Genomic DNA, 9265 nt, shown 5'->3' on the forward strand with positions numbered 1-9265 from the left:
CGCCGGGATCGGCACCTCTGTACTCAGCCTGGCTGCACGGGTATGTTCTCTACGCACTTATACAAGCTCGACCATGGCTAAATTGAATATTTTAATTTGGAACGCAGGAGGGCTTAACGCCCCACACAAGCGTGCCAGTGTCCTTTGGCTATTGAAGAGGAGAAATATTGACCTTGCTCTCCTTAGTGAGACGCATTTAATGGTAGGTGACGTGTCAAGACTGGCAAATCGGCAATATCACGTTATCTCCTCATCCTCAGCCGATGATAAGACGAAAGGAGTAGTCATAGTTACAAGACGTAACCTTGATATCAAAATCTTGGATGTATGGTCGGACACGGAGGGAAGGATTACTATAGCAAAAGTTGAATTCTTGCATAGGAAGATGGCTATAATAGCATTGTATGCTCCTAACACATTTGATTCAGCGTTCTATAATACAATCACGAAGAATATGTTGGAACTTAATGGATACGCTCTCATTGTGGGTGGCGATTTTAATGCGTGCTGGGATGCGGAGATGGATAGGTCCGGGCCCTCTGAAACGAGCGACCAGAAACGGGCCTCTAAGGCCCTCAGGATGTGGGCCAAAGACACGGGGCTCACAGACCTCTGGCGTTTATGCAACCCCACCCTCAGAGATTACTCTCACCTGTCAGCCAGACACAAAAGCTTCTCTCGAATTGACTATGCATTCGCGTCCCCTAATATGTTTGATAGTTTCGATGTCTCATTGGTTCCCTTGGCTCTCTCAGACCACAAGGGGATTTTCCTTACGGCAACCTTTGGCAGGCTCTCCGCAAGAGCTCCCAGATGGCGTTTTAATTCGACCTTGCTAAAGAACGATGACTTCTGTTCTGAGTTCAGGAGTAAACTAGCTGAATTTTTGCAGATCAACGTTGGCACAGTAGAAGACCCTAGGGTCCTGTGGAACGCATTGAAAGGATTCATCAGGGGTCATGTCACACTATTTGCCTCCAATTTGCGAAAATCCCGGTCAAAAAAGCTAGAAGGACTGGAATCATTATATGCGGACCTATACGCATCCTTGCAAACTGACTATAATGAACGACTAAACACACAACGTAAGATAGTCAAAAAAGAAATAAACTCCATACTTAAACAACAGTCTGAGTTCTTGATACATAGGACAAGACAAAATTACTATTTTCACGGCTCCAGACCTAGCCATCTATTGGCAATGAAAATACGCTCAAATGATCATTTCTCAGATATCCCCTCGATTAGGACGAGCCAGGGTGCAGTCACTACTGATTCGAAAAAGATCAATGACACTTTTAAAGAGTTTTACTCACAGTTATATAGCTCAGAGGGTAATCTGGATGACTCTAGATTTGAATCGTTCATTGGCGGGCTTGAGATACCCCACATTTCTGAGGAAGAGGCCAAGGAACTGGGGAGACCGATTACTCTCGTAGAATTGAGGGAGACTATTGTTGAAATGCAGAGGGGTAAGGCGCCAGGCTGGGATGGTATTCCACCCGAAGTGTATTTAGCTTTCTGGGACCAACTGGGTCCATTGATGCTCGATATGATCAATTACGCTATCGAACAAGGGGAGTTCTCAAGAGATGTCAATATGGCGTTGATTTCTTTACTTCTCAAAAAGGACAAAGATCCCAATGATTGTGGTAGCTATAGACCCTTGAGTCTTCTCGGGGCCGATTTAAAGGTGTTTGCCAAGGTGCTGGCCCGTCGCCTGCAGAGATTTATGTCTGTATTGGTACACTGCGATCAAACTGGTTTTATCCCGGGGCGTCTGGCTGCAGATAATCTTAGGAGGCTGTTGCATGTAATCGATAACAGTAAAGACAATACAACTCCATCCACAGTTCTGTCTTTGGATGCCATGAAGGTGTTTGACAGACTTGAGTGGTCATACCTGTGGAAGGTACTTGAGGTCATGGGTCTTGGAAAGAGTTTTATTCATATGATTAAAGTCCTGTATGCCTCGCCGTCTGCGATGATACTGACAGGCAAAAACTGTTCCACACTCTTTCCAGTCTCCAGATCTTCTAGACAGGGTTGCCCTCTGAGCCCGGGACTGTTCGCGCTTTCCCTCGAACCTTTGGCCCAATTTATTAGGCAATCGGAGGACATCGTCCCCATAATGGTCAACAATACTCCACACAAAATTGCTCTCTATGCGGATGACCTGCTGATTTTCATGGACGACCCCTCCCGGTCGGCCACAAAATTATTGAGGATAATCGACGACTTTGGTAAATTGTCAGGTTTTAAGATTAACTGGAACAAATCAGCCTGCCTACCTCTTAATGAACTGGCCAAGGCGGTACGACTACCAGCTGATATCCCCATAGTAGAACATTTTAAATACCTGGGCATAGAGATATTCCCCACGCTGAACCAAACTACTAAGTACAACTTCACGGGTACTTATGATAAAATACGCCAGGATCTAGACAGGTGGTCGTCCCTTCCTAACTCCTTACAAGCCCGGGCTTCCATAATCAAAATGAACATCCTGCCTAGGATAAATTTTATTAGCTCAATGCTCCCCCTGCCCCCTCCAATAGACCACTGGCGCAAGGTACAATCGATGGTATCTAAGTTTGTCTGGAATAACAAACGCCCGAGAATCAAAAGGGCTACTACTCAACGTAGGAAACAAGATGGGGGCCTCGCAATCCCTGATTTTAAACTTTATTTCTGGTCCTTTTCACTGAGACCTCTGATGTGCTGGCTAGACCCTGTAGAGGCTGTATCGTGGCGCTCCTTAGAAGCGGCGGCGGTGTCTCCGCTAAGATTGCAGGATGTAGTGTACTCCACTGTCTCTATTGCGAAATGCCGGCTGAGGTATGGACCGATCATAACTCACGTGATCCAAACGTGGCGTAATGTACAGAGGTCGTGTGGGGTTAAATGCCCTTGGCACCTGGACTCTCCAATTTTTAATAACCAGCAATTACTTGTTGGACACAAGCCGGTTAATATTCCTCAATGGCAAAGGAGGGGAGTGCATACTCTGGAGGATATTTATGATAAGAACGGCCTCCGTGCGTTTCAGGACTTAAGAGAATTTTATGATCTTCCCGGCGAGTCCTTCTTTCTTTACCTTCAACTAATAATATAATAATTTAGGACCTGCTCCGAGGTCACCATTTGGCACACATGCGAACCATGCATACAATGCGTATCTGCGATTAACCCATCCCGTCGTCCTTCCCCCCCAAGGGCAGCCGGGAGCAGACAGGCGCCACGTGAGCCGCGCCAGGGGACCAATCCAAGTGCTCCTGTCCGTCTTCGTCAAGGACGCCACAGCGTTAGCGATCTTGTTGTTGTGCATGTTTTTCCATTGGGTTTATCTTATCGGGGGGGAAACCCTTGCGAGCACGGGGAGAACATGCAAACTCCACACAGAAAGGCCTGGGAGATACCCCACCTGGGTAACTGGCATCATGGAAACCTGGTCCCCAAGCGGGGGGTCAGCACTGAGGGCGCATGGCGTACCGTGGGCTCAAGCCTTGCACCCACACCCCTTCCTCAGGCTCATAGTGGACAGGACGACATCCAGAGGGTTTGTCTCCGACTTTTATACGCTCTTAATTCAATCCACGTATAAAAATTTATCATTGGATACAATCTGGCGTGTGGATATCCCGGAGTTGGACCCCGAGTTTGACTGGGATGATGTTTGGGCAAATGTGGCATTATCTTCCCGCAACCCCAATCACCAGCAAATTAATTTTAATTATATTCATAGGACCTATCTTACACCTAGGAAGCTATTTGCTATGGGACTGATAACCGACTCTCGGTGCACTCTGTGCTCTCAAAAGGCCACTGGCACTTATATGCATATGTATTGGGATTGCCCACCAGTGGCCCGCTTCTGGAGGTCAATAACGGACAAACTTTCAGATCTGTGTGGCTTAACTATCCCATTCACAGCTGTTACGCTACTCCTGAACGATATAACGACACTACCCGCGTCCGTACAACTGAAAAGGGTTGTCCTAGCGGGCGTCACAGCAGCGAAGAAGCTAATAGCAATGAGATGGAAGGAGCCTGAGAAGCTTACAATGATTAACTGGTCCCTAACTCTATTGGATGTGATTTATCTTGAGATATCCACAGCCCGGGTGATTGGGGTGGGGCAGGCTGGAATTGACCTGTGGTTCGCAGCAGCTGAGAAGGTAAAGACCGCAGTGTGCGGCTGAGCGGGGTTGGGGTGCGTGTTCGGGTGAGTCCGGCGGTCTCTTGGGAGGGGGAGGAGGAAATGTTTTTGTCTGTCTTGTCCCTTGTCTTGTCATCTTGAGTTTAGCTGGGGATATTATGGGGGGGCAGCTATTTAACTAGTTCTTCACTGTTTGGCCACTTTTACACGGTCTCTGTGAGTCTATGGAACACCTCTACAGGTTTTTGTTTTTTCATGAAGGTTCAGTGCTCTGTTTTCAGGTCGTGTTCCCCCAAAAAATGGTCCTTGTGGTGGGTTGGAGATGTACGTTTTATTAATATGGGGTCACACGGCCGGGAATCGGGACTGAACACTGGGAAAGACCATTTATTAGATAGTACCCCTTGGAATTAATTTAGTAGGTTGAACTCTGGTTTCTTTTCTCTTGTCTGTATAATTGTTAGTCATTATTATTATTGTTTTTGTTATTTTCTTGTGAAGTTCTATGTATTGTGATTGTGGTTAATGTGTTGTCTTGTTTCGTGAGAATGTCAATAAAAAAATTTGATAAAAAAAAAGAAAATAGACCCTGTGAGAGGCAAGTGGAAGCGGCTGAAGGTCCCCACGTCAGTACTGGAGGACCTCGCCCACTGGAGGGGGGCCTGGGGCCCTCACTAGCGGGGTTCCCATGGGCAGCAGGCTATCACACGTCACGGTCTTCACCGACGCCTCCCTCACAGGATGTGGGGGGACGTGTCGGACCGACACAGTAGGGGGCAGCTGGCCTGCCCGGTCTGCACTATATATCAATGTGTTGGAATTGAAGGCAGTGTGTCTAGTCCTCAAACAGCTCGGCCATCATGTGGTGGGCGAGCATGTTCTGATCAGGACGGACAGCACGGCGTCTGCGTCGTATATCAACAGACAGGGAGGAGTACGCTCCCTCCGTCTCCACCGGGCGGCGGTCGAACTCTGGCTATGGGCGTCTCACAATCTGCGCAGCCTGAGGGCTCTCCACATCCCCGGCAGGGAGAATGTGGGTGCAGACTTGATGTCATGGGGCGGTCCCCACCCAGACGAGTGGGGACTATGTCCAGACATAGTCAGACAGGTCTGGAACCGATTCGGGGAGGCTGCGGTGGACCTGTTTGCAAGCAGTCAGTCCTACCAGTGCCATCTGTGGTTCTCGGTCAGTCGGAAGGACAACCCCTCCTGGAGTGCCTTCTCGATGTACCTGTGGCCGCCCGGGATTCTGTATGCGTTCCCCCCCATACACCTGATAGCTCAGCTGTTGGAGCGGGTATGTCAGGAGCGCAGGACTTTGATCCTGGTCGCGCCGGACCAGGGCACAGCTGTGTGGTTCCCGGCCCTGATTCAACTCTTGGTGGCCCCACCGTGGCCTGTTCCGTGGTCACCGCAGGCCCTCTCTCAGGCACGTGGCACACTGTTTCTGCCTCCTGTTCTGGGGCAGCCTCTAATGGCTTGGCTGCTGAAAGGGTGAATCTGGAGGGGATGCGTCTTAACTCTACTGTGGTTAACACCATCCAGAATGCGCACGCTCCATCCACTACCGCGGTTTACGGTAGTGGATGTTTCGAGAGTGGTGTGAGACTGGGGGCCTGGACCCGGTGTCATGCCCCCTGAACTCGGTTCTGTCCTTCCTCCAGTCTATCCTGGATAAGCTGTCGGCCTCGACAGTGAAGGTATACGCCGCAGCTATATCGTCTTGTCATGTGGGCTTTGAGGGACACGTTCCTTCTGGCCATCACCTCCGCTAAACGCGTCGGTGAGCTTTGTGCTCTCTTGGTGCGGCCCGAGTGCCTGTCTATTCAGGCTGATAACAGCGCGACTCTGAGGCCTAATCCGGCCTTTGTGCCAAAAAATATCCGGAGCTCTTATCGCTCCAGGGATATTGTGCTCCAGGCGTTTCACCCTCCCCCTCACGCTAGTGAGTTGGAGGCGAGCCTTCACCTGTTGTGTCCTGTCCGTGCGCTGATGGTCCCACTTGCGCTGTGCGTTCTGGGGTGGCTGGTCCCTTTTTCGCACATTGGTCGGAGTTGACTGCCTCCCCCCCCCCCCCCCCCCCCCCCCTCATTAGGACGGGCGGGTGGACGGGATTCCCCTCCTCCCTGTTCAGGGGCTTATAGGCCCTCAGGGGGTGCATTTTACGTGGCAACGCGTCCGCTCTACCCCTTTTGATCTCAATATGGCTAGAGCGAGACGCGATTGCCAGATGATATATAACGAAGGTTATCCTATAACCCTAGTTATATGAATACTGGCATAGCGTCTCGCTCTTCAGCGCCCTGAGGACCCTTGGATGTTTTTCACGCATGAAATTCAGACTTGGAAGGGCGTGAGCGTGACCACACCCTGTGTTTTGTAGCGAAACACGGGAGCAGGCATGGTCACGTGCAAGTGACGTGCATGTGTCAGCTTTTTCACGTGCACAATAGGTGCATGGAGATGATATCTCAATATGGCTAGAGCGAGACGCTCTGCCAGTATTCATATAACTAGGGTTATAGGATAACCTTCGTTATGAGGCTCTCTATTATACTCTGTTATGAGCCTCTCTCTATACTCTGTTATGAGCCTCTCTATTATACTCCGTTATGCCCCTCTCTCTATACACTGTTATGCGCCTCTCTGCGCCTCTCTCTATACTCTGTTATGCGCCTCTCTGCGCCTCTCTCTATACTCTGTTATGAGCCTCTCTATTATACTCCGTTATGCCCCTCTCTCTATACTCTGTTATGCGCCTCTCTGCGCCTCTCTCTATACTCCGTTATGCGCCTCTCTGCGCCTCTCTCTATACTCTGTTATGCGCCTCTCTGCGCCTCTCTCTATACTCCGTTATGCGCCTCTCTGCGCCTCTCTCTATACTCCGTTATGCGTGAGCCATGAGCCTGGTAGATAGATCCTGTCAGATAGAGAAACAAAAAAAAGATAGAAATACTTCATTAGAGAAATTCAATAATCTAACAATTATCCCTTTATTATATGCCTTATGTGCACTGCCAGCCTTTATGTGATGGAGAGATACACTTTTAAACATGTGTTTCCCATGTCAATAAAGCCCCTTTGAATTTAATTTAATTGAGAGAGAGACTGAGAGAGAGAGAGATAGAGAGAGAGAGAGAGAGAGAGAGAGAGAGAGAGAGAGAGAGAGAGAGAGAGAGAGAGAGAGAGAGAGAGAGAGAGAGAGAGAGAGAGAGAGACGGAAAACGCCAAATAATGCATGCAGAGCAGAACTAGGAAGATACCCACTAATCATCAAAATTCAAAAAAGAGCATTCAAATTCCACAATCACCTAAAAGAAAGCGACCCAGACACACTCCACAACATAGCCCTCACCCACAGAGAGACCCTCAATAGATGCCCACTCATCCAGATGGTTCTGGGACTCTGCTCACAAACACAAGCAGAGCCACCAGACAGAAACCACACTGGACTAAATCAAATTATAAGAAAACAAAAAGAAAACTATCTGACACATTGGAAAGAAACAACCCAAAAACAGAGCAAATTGAAATGCTATTTGGCCCTAAACAGAGAGTACACAGTGGCAGAATACCTGAGCACTGTGACTGACCCAAAACTAAGAAGATCCTTAACTAGGTTCAGACTCAGCGAGCACAGCCTAGCCATTGAGAAAGGCCGCCATAGGCAGACCTGGCTCCCAAGCGAAGACAGACTATGCACCCACTGCACACAAGATGAGGTGGAAACCGAGCTAAATGCGCCGTGCATATGTAATCACGCTACCAAGACATCAGAGACATATACTTCCCACAAATTGCAAACACCCAAAGAGACTTTGAAAACATGGACAATAACTCCCATACCTACTGGGAGAAATACAAGAATGTGCAAACACAGCAGCAAGATTTGTGAGCTGCTGTGACAAGAAAAGGACATCCAGCGGAATGCAACCACCATAAAGACTGTACAAGAAATTCCGTCTGTAATGTACTGATTTCTTTTAGGGATGCACGATATTGATTTTTTGACACCGATACCGATACCGATAACTTTATGCTCCTCAAGCCGATACCGATACCGATAACCGATATTTATTGTATTATAATATTTTTTGTAACTGTATATATATATATATATATATATATATATATATATATATATTTTGTCATTTTTTATTTTTTTTAGTATTTATAAGCTCCGACGTCATCGGTACTGCTATCGGTACTCGAGAAATTATGGAGTTTTTTTTTGAGGAATTTAAACGTCGCAAACTAATCTTGTTGGCAGTTAACTATATCTCTCCTGCCTGTGTCTGCCTGCGCGGGGAGCTCTGTGCTCTCTGCCTGCTGTGCTCTCCTCTCTTCCCCTCCCACACACACACACACACACACACACTCACTCACACACACACACACACACACACACACACACACACACACACACACACACACAGACACGGCAGCGCAGTACAGACAGCTCTGCTCTCATAATGGCGGACAGAACGAAATGTTCAAAAGTCTGGGTCTATTTTACTAAAGTCGATGCTGACAACGCTCGTTGCCACAAGTGCAACAAGACATTTGCCAGTAATGTATAAACGCTGGTACTTGTCAATGTGGCTGGCGGGGAGATAACGTTAGCTCCGAGTAGAGTAATGGCTGACAATCCGGAGGTAAATAAACGAACGAGAGCTTCTGATTGGTGGTAAGAAGAAGAGGTGGTGCAAGCCGTGGGACGTAATTGGCAGATCGACTGTCTGTCTCCGAATGTAACGTGACTACGTCACAGCCAAGAAAGGGAGCGCTGGATTTGTGAAAAACTCCCTGTTCCTAAACACACGCTATCAGTTTTACAACAGTACTGGCAAAACGGGAGGAGGCTATAATAAAAACAAGCGCCCTTCATCCAAATCCACCCACACCGGATTTCTTTTAACCAAAAAATGTATTATATGTTATCGGAGCTATCAATAACGTTATCGAGTTTATCGGGATGATGTCATAATTGCTGATATCGGCCCGATAATTATCGTGCATCCCTAATTTCTTTTGTTTTCTCTGTTTGATTGTTTTGTTTTGTTTGGCTTTGGCAATGTAAACGTATGTTTCCCCCCCATGTCA

The sequence above is a fragment of the Notolepis coatsorum genome (genome assembly GCF_963971535.1).
Source record: "Notolepis coatsorum genome assembly, chromosome: 13".
In the NCBI taxonomy this organism is placed as follows: Eukaryota; Metazoa; Chordata; class Actinopteri; order Aulopiformes; family Paralepididae; genus Notolepis; species Notolepis coatsorum.